Genomic DNA, 24,418 nt, shown 5'->3' with positions numbered 1-24,418 from the left:
GAGATAAAAAAAATATTACTAGCAGGCTCAGAGTACAATGAGGGTTAAAGGAATTTCCTCAGGTAGAAGGAAAATAAAACCAGGAAATATGTATCTACCCCAAATAACCACAAGGGTAATTATATTTTTGTTTTCTTATTTTTGCATCTCTTTCTAATACAATTGACAAAACAGTAATAAAAGTGTATTTTAGTTATATGACACAAAAGCTTATAACCCTTTAGAAGAAAACTGGAAGAACATTATTATCACATTTTCCTCATCTATGTAAAGCACAGATTGAAGGTAGACTATAATACATCGAAGATATATATTATAAACTCTTATATTGCCACTAACCTAATGAAATAAGTGTTGCTTTAGCCAATAAAAAAAGATACAACAAAATAATAGTCAAAAATATTCAATTCAGAAGAAGGTAGGAAAAGAGAATATGAAGAACAAAAATAAAAGAGGACAGATAGGGAGAAGGAAAGCATGAATATTTCCTTGAACTTAACCATACTGAAAGTCACATTAAGTGTAACTTGTCTGAACACACCCAATTACATTGTGATATTGGATACAAAAGTAACACAATCTATAAAGGGCTTACAAGAAATGTTCTTTAAGTATAAAAACACAATTACTTTCAAAGTAAAGAATGAGAAACAATATTATGACATTAGTATAAACAAAGCTGGAATGTTTGTATATAAATATCAGACAAAGTACACTTCAGGGTAGAGAATAACCTGGGTGATAAATATTACATGCTAAACAAATTAATTTACTAAGAAGATATATAAATCTTAAATATCCGTACATCTAATAAGAAAACTTCAAAATCTATAAAGAAAAACTCAAGAGAAATAGTTCATAATTTTAATTTCAAATAGCAATATTTCATTCTCAATGACTGAACACTTAAAACTAAAAAAAAAAAAATAGGTAAAAGTATAGATGACTTGAATAATTCTTGCGACTGACTTGACTTAATTTATGTTTATAGAATACCTAAAAAGAGTTGGATGTGCATTTACAAGAAATGATCATATTTTGGGTAATAAAACCATCATCCTGAACTTCCAAGTATTCAAGTCATCTAAAGGTTTATCTTCTAATTAAAAATTAATGAAGTTCAAAATCAATCAATAACAAGAATAATTGTAATATCTCTAAATAATGAATAGTAACACAAGTCTAAATGACCGCTGGGTCCAAAAAATGAAGCAAAGGATGATGTGGAAGAACTCAAACCTTTAGTAGGATGGTAAAATGCCATACACACCTTGGAGAAGTATTTGTGAGTTTCTTAAAAAGTTAATCATTGTATAAATCTTTCACCTCTTTTGTTAGGTTGATTCCCAAGTATTTTATTTTTTTTGAGGATATTGTGAATGGAGTGTTTTTCCTCATTTCCGTTTCAATAGTTTTGTCGATGATATACAGAAATGCCTTTGATTTATGTGTGTTGATTTTATATCCTGCCACTTTGCTGAATTCATTTATTAGTTCTAGTAGTTTCTTTGTAGACCCTTTTGGGTCTTCTAGGTGTAGAATCATGTCATCTGCAAATAGTGATAATTTAAGTTCTTCTTTTCCTATTTTTATGCCTTTAATTTCTTTCATCTGTCTAATTTCTCTGGCCAGTATTTCGAGAACTATATTGAATAGAAGTGGTGATAGAGGGCATCCCTGTCTTGTTCCAGATTTTAGAGGGAATGCCTTCAACTTTTGTCCATTCAGAATGATGCTAGCCTGAGGCTTAGCATAGATAGCTTTTACAATGTAGTGGGAACAAATTTTTACTCCTCACACTTCAGATAGAGCCCTAATATCCAGAGTATACAAAGAACTCAAAAAATTAGACAATAAGATAACAAATAACCCAATCAACAAATGGGCCAAGGACCTGAACAGACACTTCTCAGAGGAGGATATACAATCAATCAACAAGTACATGAGAAAATCACCATCTCTAGCAGTCAGAGAAATGCAAATCAAAACCACCCTAAGATACCATCTCACTCCAGTAAGATTGGCAGCCACTATGAAGTCAAACAACAACAAGTGCTGGCGAGGATGTGGAGAAAAGGGTACACTTGTACATTGCTGGTGGGACTGCAAATTGGTGCGGCCAATTTGGAAAGCAGTTTGGAGATTCCTGGGAAAGATGGGAATGGAACCACCATTTGACCCTGCTATTGCCCTTCTCAGACTATTCCCTGAAGACCTTAAAAGAGCATGCTACAGGGATACTGCCACATCGATATTCATAGCAGCACAATTCACAATAGCTAGACTGTGGAACCAACCCAGATGCCCTTCAATAGATGAATGGATAAAAAAAAAATGTGGCATCTATACACAATGGAGTACTATGCAGCAATAAAAAATGACAAAATCATAGAATTTGCAGGGAAATGGATGGCACTAGAGCAGATTATTCTTAGTGAAGCTAGCCAATCCCTAAAAAACAAATACCAAATGTCTTCTTTGATATAATGAGAGCAACTATGAACAGAGCAGGGAGGAAGAGCAGGAAGAAAAGATTAACATTAAACAGAGACATGAGATGGGAGGGAAAGGGAGAGAAAAGGGAAATTCCATGGAAATGAAGGGAGACCCTCATTGCTATACAAAATTACATATAAGAGGTTGTGATGAGAATGGGAAAATAAACAAGGAGAGAAATGAATTACAGTAGATGGGGTAGAGAGAGAAGATGGGAGGGGAGGGGAGGGGGGATAGTAGGGGATAGGAAAGGTAGCAGAATACAACAATTACTAATAGGGCATTATGTAAAATTGTGGATGTGTAATGGACGTGATTCTGCAATCTGCATTTGGGGTAAAATTGGGGGTTCATAACCCACTTCAATCTAATGTATGAAATATGATATGTCAAGAGCTTTGTAATGTTGTGAACAACCAATAAAAAAAAATTAAAAAAAGGAAAGAAATAAAAGTATTGAGGGGGCCGGAAAAAAAAAAAGTTAATGAGCTGGGTTTCTTATTGTACATCTGTAATCCCAGCTACCTGGGAGGCTGACACGGGAAAATTACAAGTTCAAGTCCAGTCTGAGCAACTTGGTGACCCAGTCTCAAAATAAAAAATAAAAAATGGAGATTTAGCTCAGTGGTAGAGGATTCCTGGGTTCAATTCACATTACAGGACAAAAAGTTAAACATACTCATTCTATGTGATTCAGTCATCCCACTTCTACATATTTACCAAAGTGAAATGAAAGCATATTTCCTTTCATTTTACAGTGCCAAAGTGATCTATTAAAGCATACACCAGGGATTGTCTGTATGTTCTGCAAACAGGGTCAGAACATTTTCTTTTCTGAAGCCAAAACTGTCAAAAAACAACCTAATATCCATTAACAGGTGAATTGATAAACATGTTTTGATATATCTATAATATGTAAAACATAGTAATAAAAATGATAAAGTAAAAATGCATGCAACAACATAAATGAAACTTAAAAATAAGTATGCTAAGTGAAAGAAATCAGATAAAAAGGAACATAGATATAACTGTATATTCCATTTATATAAATCTCTAGAAAATTTATCCAGTCATGGAGTTGCTTGCTGGTAATCTCAGCAAATCTGGAGGCTGAAGCAAAAGAATTACAAATTGGAGGCCAGTCTTGGCAACTTAGTAGAATCCTGACTCAAAAAGTAAACAAACTCAGTGGTAGAGTGCTCCTGGATTCAATCCCAGCAATAAAAAACAAAAATAAATCTCTAGAAAATTTAAACAAGTTTGTATTGACAAAAAGCAGATCAAAGTTTGTCTGGGAGAAGTGAGAAAGTTGTTATAAAGTGGCATAAAATATGTTTCAGGGTGATGGGAACAGTCACTATGTTGACTACAGTGATGATTCATGACTATGTCACACCTGATCAAGCTATACACCTTAAGTATGGAATGTGTTTATGTCATTATACATCAAAAAAACTGTGGAGATGTATAAAAGTTAAAAAAAATAATAAAAGAATTATCAGGAGAAAATTGGAAGAAATGATATCAGAGTGGAAGACATGAATCAGATGCTGTGGTGTACTTTGGGCCAACCCAGAGTTTTGAGTTTTCATTCTACAAGAGAAAGAAAGATAAGTATGTCTTATCAGCAAGATAGCTACCTGACCTAGTATATTTTTTAATGGTTCACTTTGGCATTGTATAATGAATAATATGGTGAAGACAACAGGGAAAATATGAACATTTTAGGAATTATTTCAGCCCAACAGGCAATGTCAGGATAGATAGTAGCAAAAGAAGAATAAAAAGTGGTAGAATTTGGGATATATATTTGAAGAAAGAATCTACAATGGATGCTGATGTATTAAAGAGATAAGGTAGACAAATTAGGGGAGAAAAAGTGATTCTCCATTTTAGGTATAAGCAAGAATGTAAACTGATATGTAAATAATTGAAATAGGACTGGGGAAGGAACAAACAAGAGGAAAGAAAATAAAGTTAAGAGGGGATATGTTTCATTTGCAATGCCTATTGAATATCAGAGTGAATATCACAGGTAGTATTTCAATACAGTGTTCTGAAAACCAGAATTTTGTCAGAATTGGCAATATAAAATGAAAATCTGTTAGCACACAGAAGGTATTTTAAATTGGAAAATGAGTAAAATAATTGAGAGAGAACTTAAGAATAGAAAAAAAAAGGATAGGTGCTAAGAGCTAGCTATATTAATGATCAGAAGTGAGAAAGGAGATGAAAATTTCAGTGATGTACTTAATTTTGTTGCTCTCTCTTAGTTTTCTCTCTCCAACCCTCTTCAAATTCTTCTTTTCTATCATATTTATATATTCTGATATTCAAAAACACCATCAGGATTCTCATTTTTACATTAATATTATTCCTGTTACATGTAACTCATGTAGAGACTCCAATATTAACTCTCTGGTGATAAATCACCAAATTAAATCTCTTAAACATAAAGAATGTTCTTTTACAGGTACAATTGAATATGCTTGTCTCGAATTCAACATATATAAAAATGAGGTCCAGAATTTCAGGCCCACAATATTTTAACAATACTAGATCAAATTACTTAATTTCTCTGTGACTAAATTTCATCTATGATGTTGGAATAAAGTAGCTCTCATAGGGTTATTCTGAGCAGCAAATATAACAAATAGGCTCAACACAGTGATTGGCATATGATATTTGAAAAATTTTATTTTTTTATATACTTTTATAATTTCTCTGTTTTCCCTCTATCAACTCTTGTTTTAGTCAAGATAAAATGACTAAACCATCATAAAAACAAACCATAATGGTAAATTTACCCACGAAAAAGCCTTTTCTTGCTTAATTCTATCAATGTGTGATGAAGATGGCAGGACATTCTAGGATTCCTTCTACTACGCATCAAGTGACCTAGGGATCCAGTTTACCATGTAATCTAGATTGCCATTGTCATCAAGGTGAGGAAGACAGGCATCCAGATATGTCCTATAAGGGACATACATATGTCCCTTCTGCTCATGGACCACTGATAAGAAGTATTACATGATCCTCCCTAATGTCAAGAATTGTGGAGAATATATTGTGAGAAACAAGCTCACCTGCTCAAACCCAAAGCATGGACTGGGAGACAAGGGGCACAGTGAAAGATAGACTTTAATTATGGTCTTGGGAGATCAGTTATCTCGTGAACAGGCACATCCATAGTGGTAATGAACGTTATTTTATCCTCTAGTGGGCAAAGTCCCTCCCTTGGTGTCTTTCTGGTTCAGTACTATGGGGTAAACAATCTTCCCAGACTCGCCTAGGTTTTACTGTCTTCTATTGGGTTATTTAAAGAAGTGTACCTTTAATTGTCTCAATCTCCCTTTGTTTCTTTGTGGTGAGAATGCCTTCCTGGGCTGAGCATATTTTGCATATTTTGGCATATGCAAGTTCTTACTTCTTTATTAAAGTTACTACTTCTTAACAGATGTATTTCTGTCCATGTTGGTCAGATAACCACTCCCCTATCTCCTCTTTGACAAAGGGCTGTTCAGGTGCATGTACTTTGAATCTTCCACATCCTCAGGCTATTAGTTTTATTGTGTGAGTTAATTATAGACAACCTTCCATTCTGCTCCATTTCCCCTCCCATTTCTTGACATATAGCTTCAGTAATTTTGCACTTGAAGCTAAATATTGTATTATGAAATTTGACCACCAAACTTTTATTTCTCACAATAGGAACACACCTAGATTTTTGGTGATGATTAACTGTCTGGGTCTCATCTGACATGTCACCATTTACTCAGAAAACAAAAACCGAAGCTTGAATTTATTGTAGATTTCTCCCCTGCCTTCTTTATCCATACACTTTCTTTTTTTATTTTTTTTTTATTTTTTTTTATTTTTTTTATTGGTTGTTCACAACATTACAAAGCTCTTGACATATCATATTTCATACATTAGAATCAAGTGGGTTATGAACTCCCATTTTTACCCCAAATACAGATTGCAGAACCGCATCGGTTACACATCACATTTTTACATACTGTCATATTAGTGACTGTTGTATTCTGCTACCTTTCCTATCCTCTACTATCTTTCTTTCTTTTTTTTTTTTAACAAAAGGCACTTATTTACTCCCTTAATTGTTTCTGAAATGAACTTCCTCTTCTGCACAACTGCTTTCTCTTCAGTGGATGCTATAAGCAGAAAAATCCAAAATTTTTCTCTATACTCAAGGCCTCAGATACCAAATATGTGGGAATTTTTCCCACACTAAACAATTTTCCAAGTATCTGGATATAAACCAGCGTTTTTCAATTTAATTAGGGTGAAGATCACCTGGAGTTAGTGCGGAACCTACAGGTTATGGGCTCAGTTCCATATCACGGCTCTGTTACTGGCATTCTTAGATGAAGGCTCTCTGCCCTCTGGTCATCCAAACAGATCATTCTTGGTCACTCATTCCAGTATGAAAATCAGAGAGAGGCGAAGTGGTAAAGGACAAGAAAGGAATCTTTCATCTGAATGGCTACCCTGGGAAGAATAGAGATAAGGCTACAGTGACCAAAGTCTTTGAACTTTCATTAAGAAGGAGAACAAAGTCAATTGGGGGTTTGCAAGACTCTGTGTTTGCATAGCTGACAAAGTAAGTCATTCTGGGCGGGCCATTGTCATTTTGATCTGGGCTAGTTCTGTAAAGTTCTAGGAAGGTCCTCCTCCCTTGAGGTGATTCAATTTCCCGAGATGAGATGATTTTTTTCTGCATGGGAGAGTAGCCTCAGTTCCTTCATGACATAATTGATACCACTTAGGGAGCAATTTCATCATGGGTGATCTGTTCTGCAGCCTGCTGTTGCTTGGCAGTACTTTCAGTCCCTTGTCATAAAGATGCTTATCAACCAGGCCTGTTATTACTGGAATACAAAATAACTGAAAAAAAAAAAAAAACTTAGGGAAAAAAAGTTTAAAAAGACATATGGAGTCAGAACAGGATAAAATGGAGTTGATTAGTTTAATAACTGTGCTCCTTTAGCTCCTAACTTTAGATGCTAATCACAAGTGGTAAGCCCCAGGTGACTCACACTTCTGTCTGGCTTGGCTACAAATTGTAGGCTCCCACAATTCCCTTCTCAAGTTTGATAACTTGCTAGAGCAGCTTAAACGACTCTGTAAAGCCCTTGACACATCTGTTCTTTTATTATAAAGCTCTCTGAACGCCATTGATTAGATTTTTTATGGCGGTTCCATTACATAGTTATGGTGGATTATATGACTGGTCATTGATGATTGAACTTGATTTTTGAACTTGCTCCTAATCCCAGAGTTTGAGAAGTAGGGAAGATGTTTAATCTTTTTATTTTATTTTATTTTATTTTATTTTATTTTTTTTAGAGAGAGAGAGAGAGAGAGAATTTTTTTTTAATATTTATTTTTTAGTTTTTGGCAGACACAACATCTTTGTTTGTATGTGGTGCTGAGGATCTAATCCGGGCTGCATGCATGCCAGGCAAGCGCGCTACCGCTTGAGCCACATCTCCAGCCCAATCTTTTTATTAAATGGAAGATTCCTTTCACAATCAGACCTCTGGAAGCTATGTAGGGGGTTTTAGCTGCTAGTCTTCTCATTAACCTACAAAAGATACTCATCATTCCAGAGATTCCAAAGGTCTTAGAAGCTATTGTGTCAGGAACCTAGAACAAAATATTAACACAAGATTTTACTATCATCCCACCTCTTGGGAAATTACAATTGTTTTAAAACTTTGGTGTCAGAATCTGGAGTAAGAAACCAAATAGATGTTTCTTTATGTCAAAACTCTTGCATCATATTCTACTTGATTCGATTCTAGTAGTGTGTACTATATATAATCTATCCCCCTCCGTGCTTCTAGATATCATCAAAAATATATGACTATGGGATTTATTTTTACAAAATAGTCCTGTTTTTTAACTTTTACATAACTGGAGCAGTTACTTTCTTGACATTGGTGGCTATGAATAAGGAAAAAAAAATACTGGATTGATGTGTTAGTCAGTTGATGTTGCTATAACCAAAACACCTTATGAGAACAAATTAGTAGAGGGAAAGCTGATTTTGGCTTACAGTTGCAGAGGTTCAGTCCATGGTTGGCCAAGTTCATTGCTCTAGTCCCAATATGAAGTAGGACATCACATCAGAAGGGTATACCAGAGGAGAACTGCCCCATTCAAGGTGACCAGAAGGCAGAGAGAGACAAAGAAACTTGTAGGGGACCACAGGAAATATGAACCTTTCCAGGATACACACCAGTGACCCACCTCTTCCAGTTACCACTCAGTCCATTCAAATCAGAGTGGACAGATTAGACTGTAGCTCTTAAAACACAATCATCTCAAATCTGAACATCGCTGCATTAACACAGAAGCTTTGGGGAAACACTGTAGAACCTGTACCCTTCCAGGGTTAAGGGCATATTGAATTCAAGTGTTGGGTGTGCTGATTAGCTGCTGCTATATGGCCTTATAACCAGAATGAAGAAGGCAAGAATTCTAGAACGAGTGAACTATTTCAGTTGTGTTATAGATTTTAAAAAGGAAAGTCTAAGTTCCACTCAAGACACTTAGGTCCAAACCTTCACAGTGATTTTTACCAGCAATTAAATGCTCTAGCCTGAAAGTGATGCACCTGATTCCAACTCAAAACTTGTTGTTCAAAACTTGTTTAAAAGTCCCTTTGCAATCTAAAACCACTATTTTTTCCAGTCTCTGTTCACTTTATTGACTCTGTATCCTAGTGTCTGTTATTTATTTTAGCAAAGATTTATACACTTACTATGAGTCAAGGTTCATATACTCCTATCTGGATGAGTTTCCAGATGCCATATCTTATTCATGTTCTTGTGTCCTCAAATAATATATTTTCCTTAGCTAAAATCAGAAAAAAAAAAACATTCCTTTGAGACATGATTTAAATTTATCCATGTAGATATTCCCCAAATTTCTGTTCCATTTGCATCAGAAGCTAAATCAATTTCATAGTATATTGTTGTCTTCTTGGTACACTGTTAAGACTTGATTTATAATAGCTGTTGATTAGTGTATTCTACATTGAGGACTGAAATACCCTTAAGTGTTTGAGACAGATATAATTCATCTTTGTATCTACACAATTTGGCACAAATTAGGCACTTAAGTTGTGAACTGAACTAAGTTTGGCAACAATTCTATTGAGCTTATGCTTAAAAGAACATTTCAAAATTGAAGTGCTAATTCTAAAGGCTTTCCATAATTAGGATTTTGCCCCATAAATCACTAACATGAAGTAATCATGATAGAGACATTGGCTCAGGCAGTTGACTATCAATCCTGAACTCTTTCTAATATGCATTCCTACAATGCAGATGCTAAATTTCTTTAAAAAAAGAAACAAATTTTTATGCAAAATTTCTAATTATGACTTAGATTTCTCAAATTATGCACAGCTGAATGAGACTTCCACTTTAAAAAATTTATTTTTTTGAGTTATATACAGAGTGAAGCAGAGCATAAGACATCCATTTATATACATGCTTGGTGAGTGTGTGTGTGTGTGTTCGTGTGTGTGTGTGTGTGTGTGTGTGTGTGTGAGTATGTGTATTTGTGTATTTTTGTATAGGTGTTGCATTTTTGAAGCATATAGCTTGAGTGAATTGCTGATTCTTGGAAGTTATTCTTGGGATCTCATGCTAGAGCTTATTCCTAAAGCAATTATTCAGTAAGATATTAAAGATATTTTAAGTTTTTCTACTTATAATAATTTCAGCACATCTGGTTTTGTTCCTAAACCCTAACTATTAGAGTAATTGGTACTTGGTAAGAAGCCTCAAGGAAATGGACATCTGGTATTTAGTATCCGACCTGGTTATATTCAAAGGAAATGAGGATTTTGCTAATATTGGAGTATAGAATGTTATTGTTCCATTATATGCTATATCAAAACACTAAATTAAGTGATTACCTATAGTTTCCTGAGAGGAAGGATCTATTGAATTCAAGTGTTTGGTGTGCCAATTAGCAGCTGCCATATGCCCTTATGACCAGAGTAAAAAAGACGTGAATTCTAGCTTGAGTGAACTGTTTCAGCTGTGCTAGAGAATTTAGGAAAGGACATCCCAAGTTTCAAAACACCACTCAAGACACCGTCAGAGGTCTGGAGAATTTCTGTGAGTTCCTAAAGAATTTTCTGTTATTCAGTGTAGATATATACATATCATCCATAATAGTCAGTGTATTAATAAGAATGAATTAAGCTATGTTGTATTGATAAACAATCATCAAAATCGAAATTGTTCAAAAGTTGTTCAAACTACCCGTCCATTACTCACGAGTTAGAGGCTTCCTTATTATAGTCACTAAGGGACTCAGACTGTTGAAGCAATGACCAACTAGAACATACTGGTTACAGAAAAAAAAATCTGATTTTTTTTTGTTGTTGTTGTTGTTGTTTTCAATCAATCAAATGCTTTGTCTTTAAATTGCACACAATTCTACTCTCAGTTAAGTGGGCATAACAAATACTATGGTTCCACCCAACCTCCTAGGGGACTTGGTAAAATTCTAGGGCAAATCTAGAAAAACAAATACTGGAAATACTTGAGGAAAAGGGATAATAATAACAACAGGTGATCAGGGAATCTGATGCTATGGATTGCTACATTAAGGAATTGGAAATATTTGGACCTGAAAATTAGAACAAGTACGTTGTGTGGAATTAGGTGATTCTGAATTCCCAAATGCCTACTGAATTTTCCTTATCCAGAGAAGTAGCTTTCCCCGACTAAGTGATGAGGTTATTTCCCATTTGCATAAAGACCTAGAATAATATCATCTACAGTGGTTTCCTTAAGCAGATAACTATTAAGATCTACCACTTTCACCTACTGCATATTATGTATCTCTGAGAAGAGGAATCTTAGGATAAGCTGGAATAAAAATCATTCATTTTAGCTAATTAAAAATTTTGCAAATATATATGCAGGAAAATGTATGGTAATTAATTACAAATTTGCTAGATTTTTAATTATGAATAAATTTCATATATGTAAGGCTACACTGAGTATTATTTCTGAGATATTTTAGCTGTCTTAAACATGGACTTGAATATAGCTTATGCTGAATTGCTGAAATGCTGAAATGTCTGTAATATAACAGAAGGTGCTATCCTAATATCTCAAAGAATCAACAATGTTGGAGTGACTTAAAGATCCATTCATATATTCCACATCTATAACTTCCAATAAAAGTGATCATCATCAAGTCACTGAGAAATTCATTGGTGAGGTAAGACAGAATATTTTTTTTTGCTGCTATACTTAGCATTATAAAGAAGGTTGAATTAAAGACTTCTGATTTTAATGAGTATGAGGCATCAGAATTTAGAGGCCAGGTAGAAACATTTAATGGCCAGAAGCAAATGCATCAGTTTATTTAAAATGGCCAACAACAAGAGAAATTATAACTTCCAATTGGTTATGAAATGCCAGTGATTGAGATAGATAGATGACTGACTAGGGTCTTATTTCAATCCTTATCTTTATAGAGACAATCTTTGTAACTACAAATTTTATTGTTATATTTAATATAAAGATCATAATCTTTATAGCTAAAAATATTTAAAGATATTAAAGAAAAGTTAAATTTTTTTATCTAGGAATCTAAATTCAATGCATCTATTTTTTAAATTTTTAGTTGTAGTTGGACACTATACATTTACATTCATTTTATTTATTTATTTTTATGGCTACTGAGGATAGAACCCAATACCTCGCACATGCTAGGCGAGCATTCTACCATGGAGGCACGACCTCAGCCCAGTGCATCTACCTTTATTGAACAGTCACCCCTCCTTAATCCTCCTTATGCCCTCATGAAGAGTTCTCTGACCAATTGGTAGACAAAGAAAAATAATACAGCATGGTTTACAGATGGTTCTTAATCTTAGGCTGGAAATATTTAAAATTGTACCTGTAATGCACTAACAGTTTGCTGGCTGGAAAAGAGAATTGGGGAGTCTCTGGTATTTCAATAGATACTTGCATGATAAATGTGGTAGTTGCATTGCACGAAAGGATAATTGGCTACAAATATGGACCAATATTTATTAAAAAACCATATCAAGTGATTGACCAAATAGTTAGGGAATTAAACAAATAAAGCAAAAAAATAGATAGCTAATCACAGTGATGCACAGCTCTAACTTCAGCTACTCAGTAGTAGCCTAAGGCAAAAGGATCACAAGTTGAGGCCAACCTCAGCAAATTAGCAAAGCCCTGTTTCAAAATAAAAAGGGATGGGAATATAGCTCAGTAGTATGGTTCCTGTAGGTTCAATCCCCAATGCCATCCCCTCAAAAATTAGGTAGCTTATGAAAAGGTTTGGAGAAAAGTCTTTGTTTATGGACATTTCAAAACAAACCATAAATGACAAGATATTTGTGACTTTTGTGTTTCTCTTGGTAGGAAACATTCTCAATCAGTTGAAAAAATAATAGCACTTTTTATAGATGTTAATTGGCTTATTTTCCTATACATTCAATATTGAATAGAAGATTGCTATGGTTTGGATGAGAGGTATTCCCCAAAATCTCCTGAGTTGATGTATTAGTTGATATCATTAGATTTTCAGATCCATAACCTAATCAGTGGATTAATCCACTTGATGGATTAATGATTTGAATGGATTACTGGGTGTTAACTATAGGCAACTGGGGCATAGCTAGAGGAGGTGGGGCACTGAGGATGTGGCTTAAGGATTGTATATCTTGTCCCCCTGGCTCTTTCCTCATTCTCCACTTCTTGGCTGTCATGGCTTAAGAACCTTCCTTTGACTTTTGCCATTATGTCCTGCCTCTTTTTGGACCTGAAACAATGGGCTGGTTGACCACCAACTTAAACTCTGAAGCTGAGTCCAAAATAAACTTTTCCTCCTCTGAGATGTTCTTGTCATGTATTTTAGTCACAGTGAGGAAAAGTTAATTAACCAAAATTTCAAAGCAAAAATGTGTTCATGCTCATGGGGAGAAGATTAGGAACGAGTACCTGTAGACGACTTTCTTTTCCTAAGGTTTACCTTGTGACTGCCACTTAAAGTACTGTCACCATCACAAAGCAACACTGAAACTTTCAAATATTTATGATATTCCAAGGAAACCAGTCAGTTAACTTGGGATCAGTCAACTATGAAAATTGTTCTTTACTTGAAGTAAAGCATATTCTGTTTTATCTCCTCTTTCTTCTGTGCTTCTGCTAACAGTGTTACTAGAAACCTAATGGATAATTTCAGCATCAGAATATCCTTCTTCTGAACAATAAACTCATTTTTCAGCCAAAGTGATGCATTATGTTTAATATAGACATCACCAATTTCACTCCGTTATTTGGAAGTTACTGGTTATAGTGTCTCTTAAATCTTTATTGTCCTAGTTTAAAAGAATAAAATAAAATCTGCTATGGTTGGGAGGTTGAGTGTTCCTGAAAGATCCATATGAAAATGTCTGATCCCTAAGGGTGCTGTGAAATTCTATGGACCATTAAGAGGTAGGCTTAGTTGGAATTCTGTACATCACTGAGGCTAAGTTCTTGAAGTAGGCTCTGGGAATTTTGGTCCCTTCCTATTTCTCTTTAAATTCCTGGCTTGAGGTTGGACAGTTTTTCTCCTATACACAAAAGATCCTGATGTTTCATCCTCACCAGAAACCAGTGAAAACACACAATCTTGGATAAGAGTCTTCAAAACTGAGATGAATAGACAATAAAACTTTCTTTTTATAAAATTATTTACTTTGGATATTTTGTTGTATTAATGCAAATTTGAATACTGCAGCATCCTAGGGGAAACTGAATATTCTACATAACTGTGACCAAGATACAAAATTTAACTATTCTTCCTTACAATACTTACAAAGCTTATGGGGATATGCTGTACTTCAGAAAGTTTGTGCTAATTTTTCTATAGCCAATTCTGGTATATGGGACATAGATATGAATGATGGGGTAAATTAAAAGAATCATTTCTCATATTACATCTAATAACTAACCCACAATACATTGTCTGCATGTTCCTGCAGTTCAGAGCTCTTTTCATTTAGAATTCTTAAATTCTTTCCTCAGATGATACAATAATGATGACATTGAAGTTGTCATTGAGACCACCACCTGGTCATTTGGACTCCTCACAGAGCTGGACCAGCAAGCTAAAGGGGCAGATTATACTATGTTATCTGGGTTGATTGGTCCTGGTTATCACTGGGAAGTGGGGTTGTTTTAACACAATAGAGCTCAGGAGAGTATCACATGTACCATCGTGTCCACTTGTATTAGTCAATGAAGATAAGAACAATAACACATACAGAAGAAAATAGAGTGTTAAAACCTTTAGAAATGCAGTTTTGGACCTGTCCTTAGGTAAATAATCATGCAGAGGTCACTGTGTGGGCAAAGTTAATGTAGAATGGGTGGTAAAAAACAAGTTGTACTTTGAATAACTTTATGAGCAGTTAAAAAACATGGAGATTAAGGCAGCTACATATAGTCTTCCTCTATGCCTGTATATTAATCACATTTATTTGTTTCTACCTGTGTTCAAATATCTTCACAGGATATATTAGTTTTCTATTTATTCCTGTTTAAATGTAATGAGTATCATGATGGGATTTTAACTGAAGAATAAGAGAAATGAATATCATGTATAGGGTGTCTTTTTAGGGATGTTTTGGTACCATTTCATTTGTATAAAGAATGATAAAGTTTTTTTTAGAAACCTACCTATATTCACCAACTATTATTGCTTGGAAATAGGTTATTAAGTAGCAAAAGTGTCATACTGTAGTATACACACAGTATTGATTTGTTAATGATCCATTGTAACTCCCTTCTATGACAATCTCTATATAGAAGGGACACTAGAGCTAAAAAGTTAATTTTAAACTTCTTTGAATCTAGAATTTCAAACATTATCAAGGTGCTAAAAATCCAGTAGAAATGAGCAAAACTTACATTTGTAATTAAGTTGTATGGGACAACAGATAGGGCTTGAGGCATCTGTTTGCATGAGGATTGTGGCAGAGGTCATTTGAAGTTGTAGTTTCGTAATGCTGAGATAATGAACAGAGTTTTACTGCGAATCCAAAAGGAACAACATGTTTCTGGGCAACTTGGTTCTGGAACATATTTTTGGTAATATTTCCTAAATGAGCAGACCAGAGAATGTTTCTTTATTCCTCTTCTTCTCAATTTCTGTAAGCATTTAATGTTGTCCAATAAAGCTCCTCTGCTAATAAAAAACAGAGTGTATTCTGTGTAACTGCACTCCCAATCATATATTAACTGACTCTTTAATACCAACTACAGTAATATCAACTCAGAAAAAAAGATATGTAGAATTAATGATGTTAATTACAATACATTTTAAAAGAACCATGGTCTAACCTTCAATTGAACTTTAAAAATTGCTGACATTGTCGTTTCTGTGACTAACAGAAAACCTACTGTGAATAAAATAATGATATTCATGGGATAAGAGTTATCATTTGTTTGAGTGCTGCTTCTATGCCAAGCAGGAAACAAGACACATCAATAGTATAAGATAGAAATAATTACCCTTGTTAGATCGATAAGGAATGCAAAGGCCAAAGAGCTTAAATGGTGTTTAAAAGTCACAAAGCAAGAAAGTTAGACTTATTGCAACATAGTTCTATTTAATTTTTAAGTCCATCATCATCTTCTCTTATATCACACATTTGTTTTTTCTTCCTTCCTTCCCCATGTATGCTAGTACTGTATTTAAAGCTATAGAAAAGAAATTGTGAACTCTTGAAACAGATCTGCCAGAGTTAGGCTTCTACTTTTCAACAACCAACTTTCATATCCACCTCCACTTTAAAACTCTTCAATACAATCAGACAAAAAGAAAAAAAAAAAGAATATATATATATATATATATATATATATATATGAATAGTAAAAAAATTTAACTATTCTTTCTGACAATATTTACAAAGCTTATGGGGATATCCTGTACTTCAGAAAGTTTGTATAAATCTACACTCGCAATGTTGAGTAGAATTTCAATGCTTCACATGAAAGCAACAGACATAATATACTTTTGTGAACTCCTAGAGATATATTTTTTCCTTGTTTTTTGGGAAACTAAACAAAAGAACTTCTGCCTCAGAAGGCTATTCACAAGCAAGAGATACCTTTATTCTGTTCCTGCCTGATTAAAGTCCACCTCCTGTTGCTATAGGTTTCAGACCCTTTGTGTCCAGCCACTGCCTGTGTCTTCTTCCCTGAGCTCATCTCTGCATCAGACTAAGCAGTATTGTCATTTGTGCTCATCTGGCTTTCATTTGCCTGCTTTTCAGTTTTTGTTAAGGGTTTTCATCTTTCTTGTATATCTTATCCACATTTTACTTCTCTTCCAGACAGCATCCATACTATAGGAAAGAAAACATGACTCCCCGGTCTGAACTTTTAAAGAAATTTCTTAGTTATTTCTTTGACAATGAATTATATATAAAGTATCTTTGGGTTTGTCCTCACTTCTAAATTGATATAGTCCTTTTATGTTCAGATAACGTTTCAAACTACTTAAAAATGGTCATGGTTTTCATTCATCTTTTTGGATAGCTTATAGGTTTTAACTGATGAAGCAATTGAGAGACATGTTATATGTGTCCTAATAAGAAAAAGAAAAAATGATAAGTAATATGTCAATTATAACTAAAATTTGAAAAAAGAAAAACAAAGAAAGGAAAAGAAAGAGCAGATATTTCCCCAGCTCAGTTCCTGCTAATCTGAGAATAGTTCTTCCCCATGAGAACCTTATCTGAGATTTTTGTCTTAACTCTATATGATTATGGTATAAATTTCATCACTCAAAAGATCATTACTAACTGAAAGAGCATTCTAAGGTTTCTAGTCCTCTATGGGGGAAATGAATATATAACATTATATTCTAGGATAACATATTTTCAAGGAAGGAAAAGAACATTAGGTAATATCTAATTCAGAAGCTCATCAAAACTACATTTCAAGTAAGAACACCATCAATATTTACTGAACGCCATCCTATATTAGGAAATGCTAGATAGAGTTTTGGTCCTCCTTACCTACTTCTAGAAATATACTTAATTCATAATTAAATCTCTCTCTTTTTTTTTTTTTTTTTTTTTGGTGGTGCTATGGATTGAACCCAGGGCCTTGTGCATGTGAGGCAAGCACTCTACCAACTGAGCTATATTGCCAGCCCTATAAATTAAATCTTTTATGTTAGAATCTTGCAATATTTTAGGTTGTAATAAATATAACTCAAAAGTCATTTTCACACATATCACTTAGAATTCAAATATTTTAACATATAAAAATTTCCCAAATAATATAAGTTTGTATTTTAAAGTATGCTTCATGAAAAATGGACATTTTTATCCTTCCCAATAACTTAATGTATGCATGCAGATGGAATAACAATGATGAAAGAGGTCTTTCTGTATTGCTTGCCAATCATAAAAATACCCCTATCTCATGCAGTATTATTGAATTAATGACAAATACTTAGAATACATCTAGAATTTAAAATAACACTTTGCTAAATTTAAAAAGGATTATTATCACTGCAATGGATATTAGTATTTGGCATACATATACATCATTATATTGAAGAGTTTGACAAAAATGAAGTGATAAAATTAGTCTTATTAATTTTAATTTGTAAGCACATTTAAATGTACATATTTATATATGCAGATGTGTGTGTCCATGCCTTGATTCTTTACTAACTTCAGTTATTATGTCACAATTTTATATATAATAAATTGATAAATATAAAATATTATTAACAAATATATTATCTGTCTATGTTTTCTTCTTTTATACTGTTTTCAGAATAAGGACCAAGCGTGTCTTGTTGATTATTGTATCACTATATTTAGTTCAGGTTCTAGTATAAAACACTGTTTGATAAATTCCCCTATTGTGATAATTTTTTTGTAATGTATTATATGGCTACAACTTAACTGGTGCTTTCATAGTTTAAATGTTGAAATTGTTAATTCAATTTAGCATGTTTATACTAAGGTTTTAAAATTAAAATATATCTTAATAAAATTAGCATACAAATTTATCACTGAGATTATATAAAATGTTGAGAATATTATGTAGATAGAAAAAAAATTAATATAATAAAACCAAAGTTATGACCTAAACAAATAGGTGAAGTGCAAAGAATGAAAAGAAATGAAAACAACAGACTTATGTATATAATAGTTTGAGGTACCATAAACAAATAACCAATAGATCTGCTATAAACTAAATGTCTGTGTCTCCACAATTCACATGTTGAAACTTAGTCATCTGCATCATGATATTTAAAGGTAGGGCCTTTGGGAGGTGAGTAGGATATGAGTTGACCAGTGCCTTTATAAAAAAGACCTCAGAGACTGTGCTTCCCCTTTCTGCCATGTGAACCTACAGGGAAGAAAAATGGTCACCTATGAGACAGGAAGTAGATAGCCGTCAGATACTGAGTCAGCCATCACCTAAACCTAGACACACTAGATTCAGAACTGTGAAAAGTAAGTACTAAATGCTTATAAGCATCCAATTTGTGATACTTTCTTATAGAAGCCTGAATAGACTGATAAATATTATGATTATAGATATAATAAAAAAGGACTGAGAGAAAAATGATGCAATGAGGTACAGGGGTCTTGAGATTAAGAATAACAACATACAGGAAAGATTTGAGTACAATTTTTGACCAAAGAAAATATTTAACATTAATTTTTATTTACAACCGGTAGAGGTTTTGAAATTAGCAAATTACATTGAAAGATTAATGATTAAATCACTCAGACCAGACACATGTCTAAGGATAAGTAGAAGCTTAAACCAACTAAAGAGGGCAAATATATGTGCTTATCAGAATCTTAAGGATTGGAGAGAGAGTGGAAGGGAGGATGGAAATGATCCAATCAGTACATGTTCATGTATGGGAATGTCACAGTGAAACACATTCGTTTGTACAAATAGCACAATAATTAGTATTAAAACAGAATCTTAAGGTTGCTTTCTCAAGATAACACATGTTCCTATTTCTGCTGAATTCCATGCATGGGCCTGCTGTCAACTATCCATGTTAGAAAGCGACAACCCATCCAGAAAAGGCAGTTTCTCCATCCACGGAATATCTCCAAAGTTTACAAACCTAAAGATTCAGGATTTATCAATTTCAACTCTCTTGCATTAATTCTGGTCTGTTTTAACCCTCATTTGTGCTCTACAAACACATTCAGTAGTAATCTCACCATGAATCTGTTGTTTCATTAATTAATTCATTAATTTGTGGAGTACATTATTTCATGCAACAAACATGTGTTAATTATGTTCTTTGTGCCAGATGAGCTGGAGTAGCCATTTATTCCTTTAAGGATCCTCTTAGAGTTTTCTCTCTGAAAGAACTAAGTGAGTTTATATCACTATGCATTTCTTTCACTTGAAGATAGTTTATTTTAAAATTTCCACAATATTTTAGGTTTATAAGCATAACATCATAATTTGGTGTTCTTAACCAAACTGAGGAAGAGTTAAGCAGGGATTTTTATATCTAGTTTTCACTAGAAATATCTAAGGATCCAAGGTTCCAAAATAAATTCACTATTTTCTCCTGTTTTTTTTTTCCTAATGATTTTTTTTCCTCCTAGTTCATTTTATTTCATCATTATTTTCTTTATTTTTCAAGAAAAACACAACAAATTTATGTCTGATTTAACATTCAGCCTTCATCCACTGGCAACACTTAATTACCAGTAGTTCCTTTTTCTCTAAGTAACTACTCATTGGTAATCGTGTACTCAACTAACAGTCTTATTGTTTTGTCAGGACTGCATCCTCTTACTTCTCTTTGGAACATTCTCTTTAGCTCAGTATCTGGCACACAGAAGGTGCTCTTTAATTAATTAATGTTTGGTTTTTGCCTTTTATACATTTTCTGAGTGTTATGATGATATATTTATCCAGTGATCTTTTAAGATGGGGTAATCACCACTAACAAAATAGTCAGATATTCTGGATTCAAAACCTTTGTACATTATATGTATCTCTGTTGTCACTTTTGTACCAATAATTAGTAACAAAACTGTTCCAGGACAACTATTTGGAGCTTGAATGTGTTGACTTGTAAGTGAGCTAACAGAGTCACAATGTTTATGTGGTATAAAATGTAAGATATCTGATCTTTGTCCCAGGTTCCTCATATAGAAACCCTGTGAATTTCCTGAGGTTCTGAGTGCCTTTTGTTATTCTAATGTGCTCCTTTTGATCACTGATGAGTTCATGCAGAAAGTGTGATTTGGGGGCACCTAACATAGCCTGAGAATGGGGCTTGTCACCACAAAGACCAAATAATTAGAGGGTTGTCAATTTCAGCCCCACCCATTGATTTCTGAGAAGTGAAGGTGTAGACAATAGGTTAAGTTTCCTAAAAAACTCCAAAAACCATATTTGATGGACTTTTGGATTGCTGAACACATGGAGAGGCTACTAGGGGTGATGTACATAGAAAACTTATGAAAAACAAAGGGCCAAGGAAGCTCTGCACTTTTTCTTAAATACCATTCCCTGTACATCTCTTACAATTGCTGTTCATCTGTCCACTATATCCTTTTTAATTAAACTGGTCAATATAAGTAAAGTGTTTTCCTGAGTTATGTGAGCTGTTCTAGAAAATTAATCCAACCCCAGTTTACAGCTGTGAATGGCCTCTGAAATGTGGTCAGTCTTGTTGGGAATGAGTCCTTAACTGTGGGATTGATGCTATGTTCTAGTAGACGGTGTCAGAAATGAATTAAATTGCATTACAGGCCATATGGTTGGCATCCTAAGTTAGAGAATTGATTGATGTGGCAAAACTCCACATATCTGACACAGAAGAGTTCTGTATTGTGTGACTATATGAGGGAAGCCCTGGGCTTTGCCAGACCTTATGATACTTTCTCCAATGCCTGTTTTGCTTTTTCAATCTGGAAAATACCTGTTTATCCTTAAAGACTAAGGTTGAATGTTGCTCTCTTCATGAGGCCTTTGCCAACCTTCTGTTATGTATCTGAATATTTCCACTGCTCACTCTATTCAAATTCTGAGTTCAGACATCTATTTCCCTCATAGACTATGAACATCTCTGAAAGGAGCAATCTTGTCAGAATCACTTTCATACTCCTAGGGCCTAAGAGTTTTTAATTTAAAGGGCACAGTTTGTATTTGTCAAATTAAGGAATAAATAAACATCTGATAAAATGGATTTTCTAACACAATCATACTAGTATATGGTGAATAATTTCTTAGTTCTCACTAAATAAAATAGCAAACTGAATATAAGAAACGTGGCCTTTTAAAAGGAAACCAACCTGCATTTCACATTTACTAAAATGCTTCCTTAAACTCACCAAGCCCAGATATCAAAATAGGATTTCAATGAGAATGATTTATTCTAAATTGTGAATAAACCCTTGCTATTCTATCAGTCAAGGTGCATTCTGCCTTGAAAGCACATCCCTTTGAAGAAAGCCTTCTCTGCTCTCCATTGAATAGCTCCCATCTTCCTGCATTATCTCTTGGCTTGCTCTGAACTTGGCTATACTCACATATCCAGACTTCCCTGGATAATCAGAACAAGGAACCACCCACTACAGTCGCTGGTTCTGCCAGACCTTGCTTCTTGGCTGCACCTGATTCAAACTGAAAATAAAAATAGCAAGCACAAAAGTGGAAGCTCCATTTTCTTCTCTATGCTCCTCAGTCTTTATGTCTGAAGAAAAAAAAATGCCATCCAAGAACCAGATAGAGTGAACTGTTTGCTGTTCTCTCTGTATAGCTCCAGTATGTCTTCTAGCTCCTCTTGACTATTTAATGATTCAATTTTTTACACAGTGTGGCTATTCATTGGTGATCTGGCTGTTTCACTACCCTGTGGAGTGGAAAAGTATGACTCTCAAAATTGAAGCATTATCTGTGGAGGGATACAAGAAAATGTTATTACAATAATAGTTCTAATTTAAAATCACCTACTACATGTCACATTGTCAAGTGTATTGTCTTAGCAACTCTATCATAACCCTTTAAAGTTATTTTGGTCAAACGAAAATCAGACATTAAGAGAAACAGGACCAATTTCCTTAAGCACATAGGTAGGATAGTGCACAAGCAAGATGTGTGCCCCAGTCCATTTCAGTTCTGTGTCAATGCCATGTGATTTCCTTTTATTTTACTCTTTCCACCCCCCCCAATTTATCCTGAAAGAACCAGTTTTCTAAGACATTGAAAGAGCAACTCTAACCCTTAAGTCAGAGTACAGATGTATTGTGTAGAAGAAGAGTCACAGCATCCTTGAATTATTTCAAGCCCTCAAAAAAGTCACGGATATTCAAGAATGGGCTATCTTGGAACTTTATAGAATATGTTCTTTTTAATAATGTAAATAGGTTCTATTTCCTCATGCTAGTAAAACCTTTTTTCTAACTATTTTGCACAATATATTTTCTACTGGACTATAAAATACATAATAAGCTTAAGCTATTAGAAATGTGCCTACTATGGTTAATTCGGGAATGCTCAGAGTTAAAATGATTATATTATGAGAACTATAACCTAATCAGTGCACCCAAGTTTTTAAGTGGACTTCCTGGGTGGTAATTATAGGCATGCCACTGTAGGGGTGAGGGAGATGTACCCATTAAGAGTGCATCTTCTCTGTGGCCCCTTCCTTCTCTCTCTTTTCTTTTTTTTTTTTTTCTTTTTTTTTTTTCTCTTTTAGATTGTAATGGTTATACATAGTAGTTGGGTTCATCCGGACAAACTCATACATGTATGGAAATTGATTTTAGTTCATGATCCCTCTAATATATAGTTTCTTTTTTTTTAATTTTTTTATTGATTATTTAAAGCATTACATAGCTCATGATATATCATCTTTCATACATTTGACTCAAATTGTGTTTTGAACTCCCATTTTCACCCCAAATACAGATTGCAGAATCACATCTGTTACATATTCACATTTTTACATAATGCCATATTAGTGACTGTTGTATTCTGCTACCTTTCCTATCCCCTACTATCCCCCCTCCCCTCCCCTCCCCTCCCATCTTCCCTCTCTACCTCCCCTGCTGTTGTTCAATTCTCTCTCTTTTTTTCCCTCCCCCTTGCCCCTCATAACCTCTTATAATTTTATGTATCATTGAAGGTCTCCTACTATTTCCATGTGCTTTCCCTTCTCTCTCCGTTTCTCTCCCCCATTCGTCTTTGTTTACTGTAGTCTTTTCCTCATGCTCTTCCTTCCTGTTCTGTTCTTAGTTGTTCTCTTTATATCAAAGCAGACATTTGGCCAAGGACCTGAACAGACACTTCTCAGAGGAGGACATACAATCAATCAACAAGTACATGAAAAAATGCTCACCATCTCTAGCAATCAGAGAAATGCAAATCAAAACCACCCTAAGATACCATCTCACTCCAGTAAGATTGGCAGCCACTATGAAGTCAAACAACAACAAGTGCTGGCGAGGATGTGGAGAAAAGGGTACACTTGTACATTGCTGGTGGGACTGCAAATTGGTGTGGCCAATTTGGAAAGCAGTATGGAGATTCCTGGGAAAGCTGGGAATGGATCCACCATTTGACCCAGCTATTGCACTTCTCGGACTATTCCCTGAGGACCTTAAAAAAGCGCTCTATAGGGATACGGCTGCATCAATGATTATAGTGGCACAATTCACAATAGCTATACTGTGGAACCAATCTAGATGCCCCTCAATAGATGAATGGATTAAAAAAATGTGGCATCTATACACAATGGAGTATTATGCAGCACTAAGAAATGACAAAATCATAGAATTTGCAGGGAAATGGATGGCATTAGAACAGATTATGCTAAGGGAAGC

Source organism: Spermophilus citellus (assembly GCF_964194105.1).
Source record: "Spermophilus citellus genome assembly, chromosome: 8".
Taxonomy (NCBI): domain Eukaryota; kingdom Metazoa; phylum Chordata; class Mammalia; order Rodentia; family Sciuridae; genus Spermophilus; species Spermophilus citellus.
Note: the sequence above shows the minus strand (reverse complement) of the source record.